At 42.6% G+C, this 18,917-nt stretch overlaps 1 long non-coding RNA gene across 1 annotated transcript in view; it reads left to right on the top strand.

The window, feature by feature from the left end:
- Positions 1 to 18,917, top strand: part of LOC139437307 (uncharacterized) — a 38,396-nt gene that overhangs the window by 7,792 nt on the left and 11,687 nt on the right. Inside the window, exons 2-3 of the long non-coding RNA XR_011647062.1 lie at positions 12,240 to 14,145; positions 14,916 to 15,118. This is a non-coding gene — a long non-coding RNA (uncharacterized lncRNA). The remainder of the gene's footprint in view (positions 1 to 12,239; positions 14,146 to 14,915; positions 15,119 to 18,917) is intronic.

Below are 18,917 nucleotides of genomic sequence, written 5' to 3'. Positions count from 1 at the left end.
ATGGTCAGCCTGTGATCTAAAAGAGATTTTCTTAAATGTCTGGATTTTTAAAAATGGTATATGTCTCTTTAAATCTTTCCATACGCACTGCCAGGGAAGCTTCTGAAGCCTGAGAGAGCCTAAACAAATGCAGACATCTATGTCAGTCCCTCAAGGAACCAACAGAGTAACCAAAGTGCACAGCACCATATTTTTGTAGATCAGGATATGTACTGTCCACCTGGCACTAGTCAGCCACTCTAGGGACATAGGTCACTGTCTTCAGGACTGCAGTGGGGCTGAGGGATGGAAGGTAGTGGCTGGTTTATGCAAACCACTTTCTAACCAAAGTTCAGCAGCCTCTCCCTTCATCCAGCCCTACCCTGGTTGTAGTAAGTGTCTGATCAGGTTCCAGAGTCCTGAAATCATTGATTATGATAGTTTTTTCCAGTTTACTGATTGTTTTGCTGGGGAGGACAATTCCAGGAACTTCTTACTTCCATTTTCATTGGCATCACTCTTGTAAGAGTCGCTGGCTTTCTTGAGCCTTTGGCTTTCTCTCTCTACTTTAGGGCTGTGTGATCGCCAAGAACATTCTCCAAGCCTTCTACCTGGACAAGTACAGAGTACTCTGTGATGCTTTCTACCTGAAGGAGCTCTTCCCCAGAGTTGTTGAGAGGTAGCTGTTACACAGAGAATAAATCAAGCTGGGAGAAACCTCAGGGGTCATATGGTCATTTCACAGGGCAATTGACCAGGACCCAAAAAGGTTAAGTGATTCCTGTCCACGTACATTCTCGAAACAATCTTTCAGTACATGGCAAGCTTCACTCTTCTCCTTTGAAGTCTAGCAGTCTTCCTACTCTACTCGTTACAAGCTCAACACGGTAGTAGGTGCTACAGAGAGTCAAAGGAAGTATATTTCATTGAATAAATTATGCACATTGTTTCACATATTTAAATCTCTGGAATAGAGATACAATTTAAATTGAATGACTTATTTAATTAGCAGTGCTTTCTCTTCCTTAGTGGAACATTAAAAATAGACATGCACTTTATGTGTGCGTTTTAGGTGGAATAAATTATGGCTTAAGCAATGGACCCAACCATCAAGGAGTTTCTCCTCTAGGAAGATGAAATTTTATCACTTGGTATCACAATAAACAGTATAAGGCAGAATATAATTAAGAAGTTCACACCAACAGTTTGGCTATGTGAGGCAAGAGAACAAATTGATGGAAAATTCAAAACTCTTCACGTCACCACCACTTTTCTAACCCCTTACTGTGGTTTCTTTCCCCTTGCTCTCAGGATTCAGACAAAACTCCTTACAAGGGCCACAAGGGTTGGCATGTCCTGACCTTATATTTCCATCCTCATCTTGCACGACACTCTCCCTTACTCTTTCCACAGCAGTCTTCTTTCGGTGCATCACTGCTGCCATGCTTCTTGCCTACAGGTACTTTCCTACACAGTTTCCTCTTCCTGGAGTATATTCCTTCCATTCTTCAATAGATAATTCTCAATCATGCCTTTTTAAATTTCTTTACAAGGGTCACTTCCTTGGAGAGCCTTCCCTAATTCTCTGAGGTTAAATCTGTTCTTTAAATGCACTCAAACATTATGTGTCTTTCCTTTGGAGCACTTGTCATACAGTTCTGCTTTAGTTTGATAATTTGATTAATACTAGTTTCCACCTAGACTTGAAGCTTCTTGAGGGTCATTTCTTATCCTAGTACCTAGCATCAAGCCTGGTATATAGATGATGCCCATGAATATTTGTTAAAAGAATGAATGATGAATATATAAATGTTTATGGAAGATTTCATGATGGCTATATGCTTTGACCTTCACCTTAGAAAACAATAGTCAGTAAAAATAGAGAAATAGCATAGTCATTGGGTCACACAAACCTAGAGTACAAGCCCAAATCTGCCTTCAATGTAATTATTGTGATAATTAAAAGAAATAATATATGAAGGACCTGTGCAGTGTCTGGCATACATATACCACTTTAATAAATCATAGCTTTCATTTTTAGTACTACATGCTTATCGCTATTGAGCTGCTTGAGTATGATGCAACTTTATATTTTGGTACATACCTAGTGCTGTATATCTCCTAACTGCTCCATAAATGCCCCTTGACAGAAGGCATGCCTTTAAGGTGTAAAATAGTGTTCTGAGGGCAAGTACAGGGATGATTGACCTTACTTTATACTAAGATCCACACACAAATAAGAAATGTATGCTGCCTTCATGTTTTCTAAGGAATTATTTATGAATGACAGGAAATCATTTAATGGTAGGGAATTTCGTTCAAGCTCCCTGTTACTGCAAATATTCCTTCTGAAGCATTCGTGAGTCAGCAGCATTTTCAGATTTGTCACCAGTCCACAAGCTTAAAACAAGTAGCTGGGGAGGGGTTCTTCAATGCCACCAGCCTACAAGCTTCCTCTCTAGTCCCTAGAGATGCTCTATTCTTTGTTACTTCATCTGATTGTCACTTTTGGATGCAATCCTCATAATATGGAAAGTGGGACACACTGTGTTTAAGAATAGATTTCTTTTCTTTTGTTATACCTAGATTTTAGTGAGCCCTTTCAATCAGTGAATAGCGGCATTTTTTTTTTCAGCACAGAGATATTTCAATCTATTTTAAGTTTTAATTCTTGTTTCTAGCTCTATTTTTTATTTATCTATATTTTGGATTCTTTCTTGTCTGATTCTCCCATATCTATCTCTGTCTTTATGGCTTTGATTTTTTTAAGTTAAACTTTTAATTCTGAGATAACTGTAGATTCCCAAGCAATTGTAAGAAATAATGTAGAGAGATCTCATGTACCTTTACTCGGTTTTCCCCAATGGTAACATGTTGTAACACTGTAGTACATCACAAGAAGGATATTGACATTTATTCAATCCCCTGCTTTTATTCAGATCTTCCCAGTTTTACTTGTACTCACTTGTGTTTGAGTCCGTATATAGACATAGTTCTATGAAACTACTTCATGTGTAAGTTCACATATCTACCACAGTCAAGATACACAACACTTAACGCCACCACAAGTTACCCTCATGTTGCCTTTTTATGATTACATCCATAGGTCTCATATTCTCCTCCACACTTCGTTCTTTCTCTCTGAATTCTTCTTACATTTGTCCACCACACTACTTATTTGATTTTCTACAACAGCAGTTCTCCTCTTTACTGCCTTGAGTATGAATTTTATTTCTGCTATAATACTTTGTCTCCTCACAATTCTTTTTTTTTTTAATCTTATTTATAGTCCTTGCATTCTTACCTTCTTTTCCCCTTGTGGCTTTTTTTCACATGAAAATAAAATTATGTATGATCCTGTAGGAACATCTAATCCAGGGAGGCAAATTCTTGGTAAATGTGCTGATGAACTTATTTCTCTCCAATGATAGACATTGCTGATCAAAATACTGCTTATAGCTTGCAGTGCCCCAAGCAACCACAACCAATCAATGGGATACGGTCCATAAAAGCAAAGCCATTTGCCATTTGTGGTCTTTTCCAATCCTTCATTTTATAGATGGAGAAAACTATGGAAAACATAAGAGAATATATGCCAAAAGTACACAGGTAAGTTAGTGTTAGGGTTGAGAATAGATCTGCAATGACTATCAAAATTTTTTGTATGCTTTCTAGGTATCCACCTTACTTTGGCTAAGCTACTTGCCTCAACACTTTCCAGCCAAGGGGAATAAAGTGCCCCAGAGCCCAAACCATCTGAGGCCACCACCCACACCACACACACACCTCTCCGAAAACACACAGCTAGTCCCAAATGATATGCTAATTATCCCCACTGTCCTTGGACCCCCAGTTCTTTCTTTTTTCACATGTGTTTATTTTAAACCAACCAATCCTTAACTCCCAAGGGAAATCTACTAACCTCTGCCCCAGGACCACAATAACAGCACAAGCCCATGGGTCCCTCTTGCTCTGCTGTTGAGCTCCTCACCTGCCGAATGAGCCCGCTGAACTGATCATGCTTACCAGTGACCTCTCTCTAGGACCTGTGATTAGCAAACTATCTTTTCTCATGCATTATAGCCTCAGATTCCCATTTTGTCACACCTTACCTCTACCTGGACCCAAATTTAAAATTCGACTTGACTAATTCAGAACAGATCCTTATCTGAAATGATGAAATGGAAAATCATAAGCAAATAGGATTAGATTTGGTTACATGTGACTGAAAATATAAAATGGCATTGACATTAATAGATAATTGTTTCTCTCTAATATAATAAGTGAAGAATAAAAGTAAGAAGTTTAGGGCCAATATGGCAGCTCTAGAATGACCAGGGATCCAGATTCCTTCAATAGATTTTTTCCACCTCCTCAGACAAAACATGGCTTCCACCTCATGACGCAAGATGACTTCTGAAGCTATAGACATTGTGTCCACATTCAAGGAGCAAAACAAAGTCAGGCTCAAAGAAGACTGTGTCCCTTAAAGGACAAGTCCCAGTGGTTGTTAATGATATTTTTGTTAATTTTCCATTATGGATTTAGTTATATTGTCATGTTGCTGCAAGGAAGACTAGGAAACATAATCTTCATCCTGGAAGTGATAGACCTAAGTAAGACTCAAGGCTTCTACAATGAAGGGAAAAGGTAAGAATAGATAGTGGAGGACAATTGGCAATCAAACACAAAGGATATCACTATATATGTAGATGGCACTTCACAAGAAAGGCACAATTACTTAGCGGTTAAAGGAATAGATTCTGGATCTAACTTTCTGGGTTTGAAGCTGAGCTCTGGCACTTATTGGCTGTGTGAGCTTGAGCACTTCCTTGACCTCCTTGTGCCTCAGCTTCATAATCTGTAGAACTGTGATTATAGCATCAGTACTTACCTTATAGGGATGTTGTAAGGATTAAATGAATCAACATAGGCAACGCACCTGGAAGGTTTCCTCGCATATAGTGACAAATAACTGTTTACAGTGATCATTTTCACCATATTTCAGACATAATGTCCATATGATCTTATGAATTAAGTATTATTTTTCCCATTTTATGAAGAAGGAAACCAAGACTCTAGGATTTACACAATAAAAACAAATTAAGTTCTAATTAGAATGCAAAAAAGAAAGTTTTTATTTCCAGTTTGGGGAAATCATGGCATGCTTCTTAGAAGAGCAGGCAGATGAGTACAGATTGAAGGATGTGGAGGACTCAAACATGGATAGATGGAAGAAAGAGAAAAATATTCCATGTAGCATCCTGAGGGTCAGGTTTCCTGGGGTTGGATACCAGATGCACAGACATATACCAGCGATCCTATTCCATTCCTTATGTATTCAATAAGCATCAGTTAAATACATACCATGACACAATAATGATGGGAAACATAAGGTCAAACCATAAGAAAAATATAATTCTGGCCGTAAATGTGTCTACTATGTATTCTGCCAGGAAAGAACTGGAGGATGGACACGAAAAACTTCCTTGCCCCAACCCCATTTTTCACACTATTTTCTAATGAGCATTGAGTGAGTGAAATTTTCTAAAGAGATAATATTTTGAGGTCCATTCCTATGTTATTGAAAACGTCATCAGAGTTTCCTCTCAGATGCCTTCAGAATAGAGGTTGTAAACTCAAATGTTGCAGGGGCCAAAAGGGAACAGTAAACTAAAGAAGTCCCCTGGGTATAAGTGCTGGGCTATCAGAGTATGACAGTTAGGGTGGGGCGTTGGAGACTATAGAAAACAGGGGAACACACAGCGTGTATAAGGGGTATCCATTCTCCACTCGTGGAGGGCTATTGCCAGGTCTTTGAATCTGAGAGAATCCAGAAATCTACAGTTTAATGCAAAAGCTCCCTAGTTTTAAATACTGGATCAAATATTGTAAACAAAACTAGGTGTGCCAAACAAAACATGTTTGAGGGTCATTTTTTTTAACTCTTGGCTACCAGCTGGAGCTCAAATAAGCTATGACATGCAGTAGATTGTTGTTGTCCTTTCCAGCTCTCTAAGAAAACCCAAACACTGCCTCCAACTCCCCCAGGAACACTCACTCCACCCCCCTCTCCCTCCCACTGGCTCTCCAGATAAGGACCCGGACAATTTGAACCAAGAATCACACTGCCAAGGTATTGCTGCTAAGGTTTTCAGGTTTCAAGACCCTGGTTTAGAATGAGTCATCTCAAATTCAATTAGTGGAGCGTTCCTCTGGGTTCAGTCACTATTGGCAGAGGGGGAAATGACTCAGACAGTGGAGCATGCAGTGCCTAATGGGTCCAGCATGTGGGGGCTTTTGAAATTGCTGGGCATGGTGCTCGCAGCGCCCACGGGGAGCACAGAAGAGGGCTGCAGGTTTCAACGTGCTTTCAGCTAAACTCACTGCAGTCTCTGGGGGTGAAAAAGCATTTGAGACATTTGCATCTAGCCTCAAGCATAAAGTGGGGTCCAGCACCTCAAGGAGAGGTTTTATTACAAGCCCCCTGCCTCCTTCACCAGACTTGTTTTCCTATGCCTGCCCAAATCTTGCACTTTGCATTCTGGAGTTATCAAACTGTTTTTGCACTTCCTGCAGGCCCTTTCTTGCCTCTGTACCCTTGCACAAACCATTTTATCTCCCTGAAATGCCTTTTAGCTTTGTTCCCCTCTGGAAAATTCCTATTCGTGCTATGAAACCCAAATCATACATCAGTTCATTTGGGAAACACTCCCTAACACTTCCCACTTAAAGTTAAACTCTTGCTCTTCTGTCTACATATTTACCTTGCACTTGCCTGTACATACATACCTTATACCTCATGGTAATTATTTATTTGCCTTTCTGCCTGATTAAGGGGAGGGCCTCAAAGTCAGAAACCTTGTTAGCTTCCCCTTTATATTTCACTGTGCCTGGTACATGGGCAGGCAGTCAATAAGGGTTTACAGAACTACATTGAATTGAAACCCAACACAGCTCTGAAGTGAACACAGTGTGATCTGTCTCCCACAGGCCAAACATAAAGTATCATTAGCTCAAGCACTACTACCTAAGTTATTCTGAATGATCTGTAAGAATAAGTGGTGTGATTAGAGTAAGAAAATCAGGACTGCACAGATAATCCAAAAGTCAATAGTTTTGCCCTAGTTCTATCGTTTACTCAAGTTCAGTAAACATTCATTGAGTAAATGCTGTGTTTGAGACACTGTTCTAGGCACTTGATATAACAATCAGTAAGAGGAACCTGTTCTCTGCTCATATAAAGCACATGTTTTATTTGGCAGGACATAAACAAGAGAATATCAGGTAAGGTTAAGTGAAATGAAGAAAACCACATAGGATAATGAGATAGACTGATGGGTTGGGATGGAGTGAGGTTTTATAGAGAGCAGTAAGTTTGGATCTCTAGAAAACCAACATTTGTGCTAAGACCTAACTGAAGAGGAATCAGCAATGACAATATGTGAGGAAACAAACACCAATCCCAGAGAGGAAACAATATCTGGAAATGTTCTGAACTGGGAATTAACTTGATGTGTTCAACAAAGAAAGAGAGCCCAAGTGTTTGGAGCAAAATGGGCAAGTGAAAAATCTGAAACATGTTCAGTAGCCAAACCATGAAAAATGCTGCAAGACCACGATAAGAAATTAATTTTTTCTTTTTTTCTTTTTTTAGCGTGAAGGGAGACCAATAGAAGTTTTTATACAACTTCCTTTCTTTCAATGACTTTTTCCCAGTTGGGTTTGTTTGTCCCATTAGAGAAGGAGGAGAAACAAAGGAACTGCATAACTGAGAGCTGAGATTGAGCACTGAATGGCCCTTTGCTCACAGACTTCACTTTGGAATGAAAGGCCCTTTTTGCTGGTATTGAAATCAAGGCCTTTGGTGGTACTATTAGGACCCTGTAACCTCCATGCCTTGCAGCATTGTTGAAAATGTTAGGGTACCTCAATGCACAGTGTCTTTTATGATGGAAACAGGACTCTTCATGAGCCTATATCCCTCTTTCGCTTTTATAGAACATTGCTTCTCAAACTTTAACATGCCTATGCAACACTTGCAGACTGTGTAAAAATACAGTTTAGACTGTATATATGAATGAAAAAGAATGAAAATTTAAATTTAAAAAAAACTATGAAATTACACTACAGAGTGAACCCTAAATTAAACCATGGACTTTAATTAATAGTACAAATATAAAAATGTGCCAGCATCAATTGTAGCAAATGCTCCGCACCAGTGCAAGGTGTTGGGGGTGATGTGGCTCATGGAAATCCTGTATTTTATGCATTATTGTTCTGTAAACCCACAACTTCTCTCAAAAAGAAATAAAACAAAATGCAGATTCTGATTCAGTAGCTCTGGGATTCTGCATTTCCAATAAACTTTCATGTGATGCTGAGGCTTTCAGTCTGAAGACTATATTTTGAGAAGACAGGGTCCTTTGACATCCATTTCACCGGTTCATATCCAATCCCCTTGATTCCAGGACTGGAGTGACCTCATGTATGCAGAAGTAGAAGATGAAAAAAGAGACCAGGAATAATTTTAAATCATACCTAGACCCATGGAAAGCTGAACAAGCAGTGATGTCAGTTGGACCATGTCGGATAAAATCCTTTCCCTTTAAAGTGGTCACTCCAAATGCCCTCCTGAGGCCACCAGAGTCATTTGTTCTAGAACCTCTTGGAAGTCAGAAAGCAATTTGAAATCATGTTAGAGTCCCAAGCATCAAGGTCTGGCCAGTGGGGCTAGCTGACCTTGATGGAAGGGCACCCTGTTCCTGTTTCCTGGAAATCCCAGGCCTCCCCAAGCTCCTCCTTCAGGAGAGGTTCTTGGCTTACATGCTTCCAAGTCTTGAACAGGATATTAGCCACTTCCTTCTCCATAATTCATCCTTCCACATTGCCATCTGGAATATTTCTTTTTGCAAGTGCCTAAGTTGTTACAGTTTGAGGCAGTTGAATATTAAATTTGCCATTTGGGGTTATTTCTTTTTTTAATACTTTCTTCCCCAAATTCAGATTCTGTTGTTTGAAACCTAATCCATTCAGGGTTTCTGCTTCCTAGTTGGGCATCTGGTGGCCTGTCCTTTCTAGATCTTCTCTGGGGTTCTTTTTTTGGCCTCCCACAAATGACTATCAGAAGGTTTGTTCAGCTCACTCCCCCCACAATTCTTTGGTTTCCCCTACCTCATCATTGTCCTGAGTGCCAAGGTCAATTCCTTATGGAGGGAACTAAAGACAGAACCAGTGGGAACCAGTAGACTATAATTTCAACTGCAACCAAAAGGTCCTGCTGCACATAAAACATCCTACTGATACCCCAAATCTCTACCTTTAGAAATTGCTTAGGTTGCTCATCACTTTTTTTTTTAAGATTTGTTTATTTATTTCTCTTCCTCCCTCCCCCACCCCCACCCCTGCTGTCTGTTCTCTGTGTCTATTGGCTGCGTGTTCTTTCTTTGTCCGCTTCTGTTGTTGTCAGCGGCACAGGAACCTGTGTTTCTTTTTGTTGCGTCATCTTGTTGTGTCAGCTCTCCGTGTGGGTGGCGCCATTCCTGGGCAGGCTGCACTTTCTTTCACACTGGGTGGCTCTCCTTACGGGGCGTGCTCTTTGCGCATGGGGCTCCCCTATGTGGGGACACCCCTGCGTGGCACGGCACTCTTGCGTGCATCAGTACTGCACATGGGCCAGCTCCACACGGGTCAAAGAGGCCCAGGGTTTGAACCGCGGACCTCCCATGTGGTAGACGGACGCCCTAACCACTGGGCCAAGTCTGCTTCCCTCATCACATTTTTTATAACTGGGAGACATATGATAGGTGGGAACAAGCGCAAAGTGAACAATGGGACCTAACATTTGTTGAGTATTCACCATGTGTGAAGCACTAAACTGATAAATAGGTGATATTGTCCCTACTTTACAGATGGAGAAACCAAGGCTCAGAATAACTCTATCAGGGTGTCCAGAGTTACAGAGTGATGAGGTCAAGACTTGAACAAGATATAACCCAAAGTCCATGTTTCTGTTGTTGTTGTTGTTTTGTTTTGTTTTGTTTTTAGGAGGTACTGGGGATTGAAGCCAGGAGCTCATACTGGGAAGCAGTGCTAAACCACTGAGCTATTTATTACATCCCCTCCCCAATGAGAGTTGGTTTCTTCATTTGTTTGTTTTGTTTTTAGGAGATACTGGGAATAGAACGCAGGGCCTTGTACATGGGAAGCAGACACCAACCACTCGTGCTACACTCATTTCCTAGTTCGTGTGCTTTTTATTTTTTGATGCTATCAAGCTAGTGCTAGAGGGTTAGACGAGGAACAGGAGACCAGGAAAGTGATGAAAACCAGGTATTCAAGTGTGAGTTAGCTGAGCACACTCAAACAAGGAAGCAGAATGAGCAAACAGAATTTCAGGAACAGCATATCAGCTACTAGAAAGGATCTCCATATTGAACTAACATTGTTGCAGGACTTGATGCCATGCCCTACATTTGGCAAGCTTTAAGCTTGTAAGGAAAAGTGAATGGCAATCGCCTGCTTTATGGAAATTTTGAGTAGGAGTGAAGCAAGATTAGTTCATCCCTGGAACCCCTTCCATGATTCTCTTTGAAGAGGTGTTTCTCAGTAACAATACCCAGGTGTGTCTCAACCCTGCTGCATGGCAGGATCCTCTTGGGAGCTTTTGAATAATTTGAATACTTGGGCACCATCCAAGACCAAAGGAATTTAGTTTCTAGGTGTGGGGCCCTGGCATATGTACTCAGGGAGGCTATCCAGTTAATTCTGATGAACAGGCAGGGTTGAAACCACAGCCCTAGGCAAAATGAGCTTACTGTTTAGCCTTTCCCTCTTAGGAAGATAGAGTTGCAAAGCTATACAACTCCAGGAAACAAAAGGAGAGTGGGGAAAGGCTTCTGGTGATTGAAAACCAGAGAAATGGGTTTTTCTCATTTGAAAGAAGATAAAATAAGTTTTACCCATTTCACAATTTTGCCAAAGGATCAGCCACCCAGAGGTGCTCTTCGCTCGATGTTTTAGTGGGTCTAACTTCCAATGGTTAGCACAATTTAAAAACTCATTGAACTACAAGATTTCCTATTTGTCTAAAGTACTGGCATCCAGGAAAAAACAGTACTTTGTCAATTTTACGCCAAATGAATCTAAGTGACATGATCAAGTTTGCTGACCAAGTCATGGGGGAGCTCAAGCTGTCTCTGGTCCCCCAGAGCTATCTTCTTTAACTGGAATGGCCCTTAAGGTGGTTCTGGATTGTGATGAGAAATGCAATCATCCCTATAAAATTAACAACAGGGTATTCTGAGGGGGGCCAATATCTGTGTGCCCAGTTCAATCCAATCTCAGGAGGGGTTGCCACAAAATCCATGGGGCACTGTGGTTATGGTTCCAACTTTTGTAAGTCATTTCTCTTTTCTGATTGTTGAAAAACCCCTGGAAGATGAACTATGTCCTACTGAAGGAGAAAAGGATTTGAAAGACAGGGGAAACTTTAGAGCAAGATCATTCCAGCTAGCATTCACCCTTTTCTGATTTGAGGTGGGTTTATTTCTTGGATTTGATTGCAACTCTGAAGAAATGAACTAGACCTGCTAATATCTAAATCAACTCCTTCCCTAAGAGAAGGTATGGCCAAGAGAGGAAATATTAAAGTCCCATAGAACTGAAATAAGCTTTAGAGATCATCTAGGTCTGTGTGTCCCTCAGGATTTAGGGCAGGAAACTAAATGTCTTCCCCTTCTCACATTGGTGGAATGTAATCCAAATGCAGAATTCCAGCTGCAAAGAAGCCTGGGAAATGTTGCTTTTGGTTTCAAACTTTTCTAAATAGAAACGAGGCAGGTTAGTAGAGGGAAAAGGAAGTCTTGGGTCACAGCTGAAGACCCGGCAGACAGCATGACTGGCAGACCATACGTCTGTGAGACCCCTCCTGGAAATCTCCTGAGAGGAAGACTACCAGGAAAGATCTCTTGAGACCCTGGCTACGAGGTCCCATTTAGAACTCTTTCCAGGGTCAAGGAGAAGCCCTTGGATAACCCCTGAAAGCTAACAGACGGGGACTGTAAGGCAACCAATCAGAACAGCAAACAGCTGGGGCCCCTCCCCAACATTAGGAAGGGGGAGGAGTCAGGGTTTTAAAAAGTCTAACCTGGGACCCCATGTGCACTTCTCACTCTGCAGCATGTGTACTCTTTTCTTGTTTCTTAATAAACTCTTTACTCCCTTGCCTACCCTATGACATGTCCTTAAATGTTTTTAAGCAACATAAGCCAAGAACCTAGGAGCCCAGAATTCAGATCGTCCGCTAACATATTTGATGAGTCAAGCCAGGAGACAGAGAAGGAAGTAATACTTCCTGAGCTCCTCTGAAGACTGGTGAGTTTTTAAATTAAAGCCTGTCTGTGCTCTCTTCTGTTTATTAGCGAGGTCCCCAAGACTCTCACCCGGGCCCTGCCTGGAGGTTTGTTCCTTCTCAGCCCCCAGGAGGTCCTGAGATTCTGTTAATCCATTACCTCTGGGGTCCCCAAGGCTGTTTGCCTGGAAGCCACAGAACAACCAGCCTTTGGCTTTTTAACTGCCTCTTAATGTCTGGTTTAACTGCAGACTGTCCCCGCTTGGTCTCTCTGATGGCCAACCTTTCTAAGACCTCTGCAGGAGGAGGCCAAAAGGAAGTTTTCAGGCCAGCCCCTTTCCTAGGAGGAGTCACACGGCTTGGGAGCTTTGGTCTGGAACGGGTGAGGACATCTCCCGAGACCTAGTTCACCCCCAGGACACCAGGGCGCATGGTCTCTGCGGTTTCCGGGATGCCGGGAACCAGAGAAGCAACTGCAAATGTCCTCCAAGACTTAATGGCTTGGGCGCTTTGGTTTGGAGGCTAAAAGCCCAGGAAAGCCTGGATCTAGAATGTGGGATCTGCTGGCAGACTTGTTTGCGTTTCTCCCTAGCGCAATGGGCCCGGCTTCCCCGTATTCCAGCAGCCTCCACGGGGTGTCTTCTCAGGGACTGGGACAGCCTGTCCACTGATGGTCTAAAAAGGAAGAGGCTCGTCTTTTCCTGCCACACCACGCGGCCGCGGTACAGCCCGCAGTGACCTCTGCACGGGACCCTGAATTCCAGTTACACCTGTGTGAGAGAGGAGGGGGTCCCACAGGTCTGAGGGCCAGGGGCCACGTGGTCACGTCTCCTTGAGGGGCTGAGGCCGTGCTCTACCAGCCAGCTATAAAGAAGCTCGGGGAAACCACTCCGAGGACCTGGAAACCCAGCCCCCTGACTCCGGCGTCTGTGGAAAGCCACAGAAACTTCCCCGGGGCCCCCAAACGTCCATCACTTCCTTTAAGAAACAGTCTGCTCCGTTTCCAGCAGTGAAGACCACGCCGCCGAGACGGAGAAGGTGAGGAGCACAGGTGCGTGGTCCAGGACGGGCTCACCTCTAACAGCCGCCACCAAAGTCCCCGTCACCTCAGGTGCCCGAATCCAGGCTCCGGGTCAGCGGGGACCTGGCCCCGGGCTGCCTCGCCCCGCGCGCCACTGGGGCCTTGCCTGGGAGGACGGAAGGGACCTGAGGCCCTGCGTGGACCATCAGGAGGCCTCGGGTGACCTCGATGCGGCAGGTGAAATCCTTCACTTCTTAACTAGCATGGGCGCCGATTACAGGGCCCTGGCGGGTGCTCCAGACCCCCCAGGCTTGGCGGTGCCTAATGCGGGGAGTGAGCCGGGAATCAAGGTCTAGGCCGTTTATTTAACTTCCCCGCTTCCAGCCCATTGGCTATTCCTCATTCCCTGCCAACTCCCTTGCTACACTCTAATCCTTCCAGCGAAAACCTCACCGGGATGGGAGAAGCCCAGAGGAGCCCCAATTCATGTCTTGTCAGGGAGGCTCCTCTGGACCCTGAAGCTCCACACCTAGCAGCTGCAGGGATTCTCCTGGAGGATTGAAACTGGAGGGTCCAGCCTGGGGCTTCTGGTGTGGACGAACACTGGGAACTCTGCATTAAGGTGCTTCTAAAGTCAGGTCTTTCCCTGCACTAAGTGTGTAAATTCTCTCTTTTGTTCTAATCTGTGCTTAACTTTGTGTTTAACTCGTTAAATCTGTGTTTAACTTTGTCTGCTTGTACCTAGGAAATCAGATTTGGGGTTCACTTGTTACAAATTGGATAGCAGTGAAAGGTAACCTAAAAATGAATCTTTCAATGTCAATACCATCTTGCAATTGGATTTGATGTATAAAAGAAATTATAAGTAGAATTGGTTCAACTGCTGGAAAAGAAGGAAAACTTAGCAACCTTGTTACTAATAAACTAGTTTTAGTTGCTTAGTTAATAAACAAAAGTGCCCAATTCGTTTTGAACTAAAAACTTACTAGAAACTATAAGAGTTAAGATTATTATATAGATGCCTTTATATTCTAAAACAGCAAAAGCTGAAATTGCTATAACTGGGTGGCTTTAGCCCAGATCTACTATTGTGATGGTAATCTGAGATTAATTTACCTTTGTTTATGGTTACCTCAAGTCTAGTCAAACCCTTGCTTATGCTTGCTATAATAATGGTAATTATAAATTGAATTTACCTTGTCTGACTTCAGGTCTAACCTCACCTTTGTGTATGCTTGCTATAGTGAAGGTAATAATAAACTGAATTTCCGTTTGTTTATGGTTACTTCGGTTCTAACCTCACTCTGCTGTATGTTTGCTATTGTGATGATAAATCTAAACTGTGCCTTTGCTTATGGCTATTTCGAGTTAGGCCTCACCCTTGGGTGGACTTGCTCACCATTGTGGTGGGGACGTCTCTATTCTCCCCTGCCTGCAACACCGTGACTTCTGCCTCCTCCGGCTCAGGGCGACTTCTGCCTCCTGTGGCTCAGGGCAAGGCAAATTTGAGACACCCCTAACTCCTGTCCCTTCCCTGGTGTTGAGAACCCCACTTTCTCTCAGGGTTATCCAGGTGTGGACGAGATTGCTCCCTGGTGGGATTCTCGACCGTTGGGGTTGGACACCCACTCTTCCAGTCCAGCGGCTGCTGGAGTCCTGTTTTCTCCGAGGTCTGGGGAGTAGGGGACCCCCCACCTCGAGTATGAGATTCCTAAAAGCAGCAAGTTATGAGAGAAACCAGTTTCCCTGAGACTTCAGTGACCTCAGTGAGTATGTAACGAAATTAGTGCTGCTCATCCAAGATCTGTCAGAGTCAAAATGGGAAATAAGCAAAGTTCTGAAGTAAAAGAAATTGTTGTAAATTGTATTTCAAAGCATTGGGAACAATTTGGTTATAAGCTAATAATTAAAAGGAATGAAATTCTTGTGCAAAAGTGTGTGTTCACTGTGAGGTGACATAAGCCAAGAACCTAGAAGCCCAGAACCCAGAGCCTTCCACCAACAGAAGGATGGTAAAAAGAAGGCTGAAAGGCAATCCAAGTAACTGACACAAGAGGGATTTTACAGCCTTTTACCATAGATTTGTAAGATGTAGCTAAATGTTCTTTGCTTGTTTTAAAGAGTTTTTTTCCTCAAACAGATTTGAGCAATACACAGCAAAACAAAATTAGACATGCTTATTTACTGAAATCTATCTCAGGTTATTTAAAGTCCACAATACATCCCAATTCTTAATATTTGGGGAGGCATGAATTAGGGAAATACTAATCTAAGTCCATTTTACAGATGAGGAAACTGAAGTTTATAGAATTTAACAACTTGCCTAATTTTAATGTCAGTTAATGGCAAAGCCTGAACCAGAATTAATGCCCCTTGACAATCAAGCAGGAGTGTTCTTTTTGCTGAGAGAGATTGAAATGGTTAGGAAGGAGGATGTAGCAGTTTGATATAATTGATGAATTCCAAAAAGAAATATTGGATTATGTTTGTAATCTGATCTGTACCTGGGCATGATTGAGTTATCATTAGAGCGTGGAGTCCCCACCCAGTCCCCACCCCTTGATGGGTGGAGACTCACAGACAAAAGGCATGGCAAAGGACAGAGTTGGAGCTTTTGAATAGAGGGTTTCTGATGTTGGAGTTTGATGCTGAAGCCTTAAGCTGGAGCCCTGGGAAGTAAGCCCACAGAAGAAAGAGAAGCCAGGCCCAGGAAGAGAGGAACTCTGAGCCCAGGAAGAAGGCAGCACCAGGAAGACAGGAACCTTGAAGCCAGAGTAAAGCAAGCCCCAGGAACGTAGGAACCCAGGAAGCCTGAACCCTCGCAGATGTCGGCAGCCATCTTGCTCTAAATAGGCTTTGGTGAAGAAGTAACTTGTGCTTTATCGCCTGGCGTCTGTAAGCTCCTACTCCAAATAAACACCCTTTATAAAAACCAACCAATTTCTAGTATTTTGCATCAGCACCCCTTGGGCTGACTAATACAGAGGGCAAGCAAGAAAGCAGAAAGATGTAACTGACAAGTAGGTGAGAGGGGCTAGAAATCAAGAGGAAGGCCATGCATCAATGTAGCCCCCCAAGTATTGATAATAGAATGCACAAAAACTCTCTGGATATGTCCTGACCCTCAGCCAGAAGGAATTCATTAAAGATGTCGGAGTCCTAAACCCACATCTTGGTCCTTTTCCACATATGCCCGAAATATTTGGGGGTGTTGGACTCAATTATTAGCAGGGAAAACTATTTCTGTGGTCCATGTTGTCTTTCTAAATAGAACCAGAGCCCAGTGGTTTCTAAACACCTAGGAGAAACTCTGTACTCTGGAGTCCGCTACTTATTTGTATTTCCATTTCATAAAAATGCATCACCAGCTCTGCTCTCCTGCCCCAGATGTGTTGTATGTATTCCTTGGCCTCTTGAGTCAGCCCCTGGGGGCCAGGGCAATGGGCACTTTCTCCTTTGGTCCCTGCCAAGGTTGACACGTGGTGAGGATGTTTGTGTTTGTCAAGTTTGGAAGGACTTTGAACTTTGGCAGTAATTCCTCCCTAGACATTGCACTTAGAGAAGGGAAGAAACAGAAAACACCTTTCTCCTGCTTGCTCAGCTGCCACATCTCTCTCTCTCAACTAGCCAGCACGTTTGTTGATTTGTCTTAATTCTTCTTAACAACTTTTTGTGTGTATATTAGTTCTCTCTGGTTTGGGCCAATCATATTGCTCACTAAAAGATGTATAAAGTAAATACTAATTCTGAAATTACAGTTGAGACTAAATATATTAAACCTTTATTTAAAGTCTGCTGGGCAGTCTGATTAATATTATGGTGTGGATTTTCTCCTTCTGCCCCACCTTTTCTTTCTTTCCAATGCATTCCCTGCTTCAGGTAGCTGGCACAAATCTTTAGCCTCAAATAGCCAGACTGAAAAAGGATTTAGGGTTCCCCAGTAATATAGCATTCTCTTTGAGAGTCTTATCTTCATTCTACATGGACCATTTTGGAATTGGGGGACTCAATACTTTGTGAAGCAGCCCATCATATAGTTTGTCTGGCTGCAAGTAACAGAAAAGCCATCTCAAACTGGCTTGACCCATCCTTGTATCCTCCCCAAAAAAATGATAAGGTATAGAACCATTTCTTGTGCTCCCACATTCAGGAGCTGAAACAATGCCATCAGGCATCAGGTCTCTCTCTCTCTCCCTGTCTGCCTCTCCCTCGGGCAGATTCTTTCTCTGCCTTGGCCCACAGAAGCCCCAGGCTAACATCCTCATACCTTCTGGTCCAGCAGAAAGAGATTCTATGCCCCTACTATTCAACCAATTCCTGGGACTGAGATTCACTAAGTCTCACTAGGTTTCACCAACTTCAACCACATCCACACTCTTGAACCACTGTGGCCAAGACCTATCTCATTTGTCACTTGCTCATAGGTCACTTACCTACCTCTGGAGCCAGGACTGAGGTTCTGTTACTATAAGAAGGCGGAATAGATGCTAATCAGGAAAAAAAAATACTTTCAGCTACATTTTCATTCATTAAATTTTGCAGAGACAAATTGAGAGCTTGCTTTCTGCTGGAAACTGGATTGTTCCTACTCATGCTCAACACACAGCTCAGGAATCATCAGTTCCATCTGCCTTCCTTCCTTGCCTCTAAATATAGTTATTCCCTCCCTGATGCTCCTGTTCTTCCCAGTAAATACCTCCATCACAGCACCTACCAGTTAGGATTAGAACGATGTCTTTCCATCTTGTTCCATAGTTAACTGAGCTCCTGGAGTACAGGTACTATATTTTATCTATTTTGGTCACAGGTGCCAACAAGAGGCATGGGCAAAGTACTCAAAATATTTTTGTTGAATGAATACATGAGTGGCAAGTTATTTATTTAATCATTAATGAACATGATCCCAGTCCCCAGGGATTTTGTAAACTGTCGTGGGAAATCAACCCATAAAATACCTGAAATACAGTGTGATCAGTGGAGCAACTGATCCATGATCAAAGAGCTACGAAGCACAATGGAAAATGAGATATATTTGCCAGGGGACTGGAAAAATTGGGGGATATCTTTGTTATTTCACATCTTAATCTATTTCTTCACAACTTCTACCTGCATAATCTTAGCTCTTCACTCTTGAACAACCCCAAACAAATCTACCTATTGTTCTAGCATCTGGGATAATTCCTAACAACATTTCTGGAAAGAATTAATTATATCCTCTTGGCCATATAGAAATACCAGTTGTGTAAAGGTAGATAGGGTATCCATCTCTTACATATTCCTTGTTGATGGCTACATCATTGGAAGAGATAAAATATTTAATTTGACAATACCCTGTATTTGAATGCCTGCATCCACAAAATCCAGTTGAAAAGTGGTTGGTTGTCACCTGAATTACATTTTCTGTTAAGTAAAATGAGATAAATGGTGCTTGCTTCCCAAGCTAGCATACAGTAGCTGAACTGGCATTTTAGGGCCAGGCTGGGATTCAGAAGTCAGAAGTTGAGAAACAGCTACATCTTTCCTTTGAGGTGTGTGTTGGGCCCTGTGCAAAATGCAGTCAAATTG

Source organism: Dasypus novemcinctus, chromosome 2 (assembly GCF_030445035.2).
Source record: "Dasypus novemcinctus isolate mDasNov1 chromosome 2, mDasNov1.1.hap2, whole genome shotgun sequence".
In the NCBI taxonomy this organism is placed as follows: Eukaryota; Metazoa; Chordata; class Mammalia; order Cingulata; family Dasypodidae; genus Dasypus; species Dasypus novemcinctus.
Note: the sequence above shows the minus strand (reverse complement) of the source record. Positions and strands in the feature narration are given on the sequence as shown.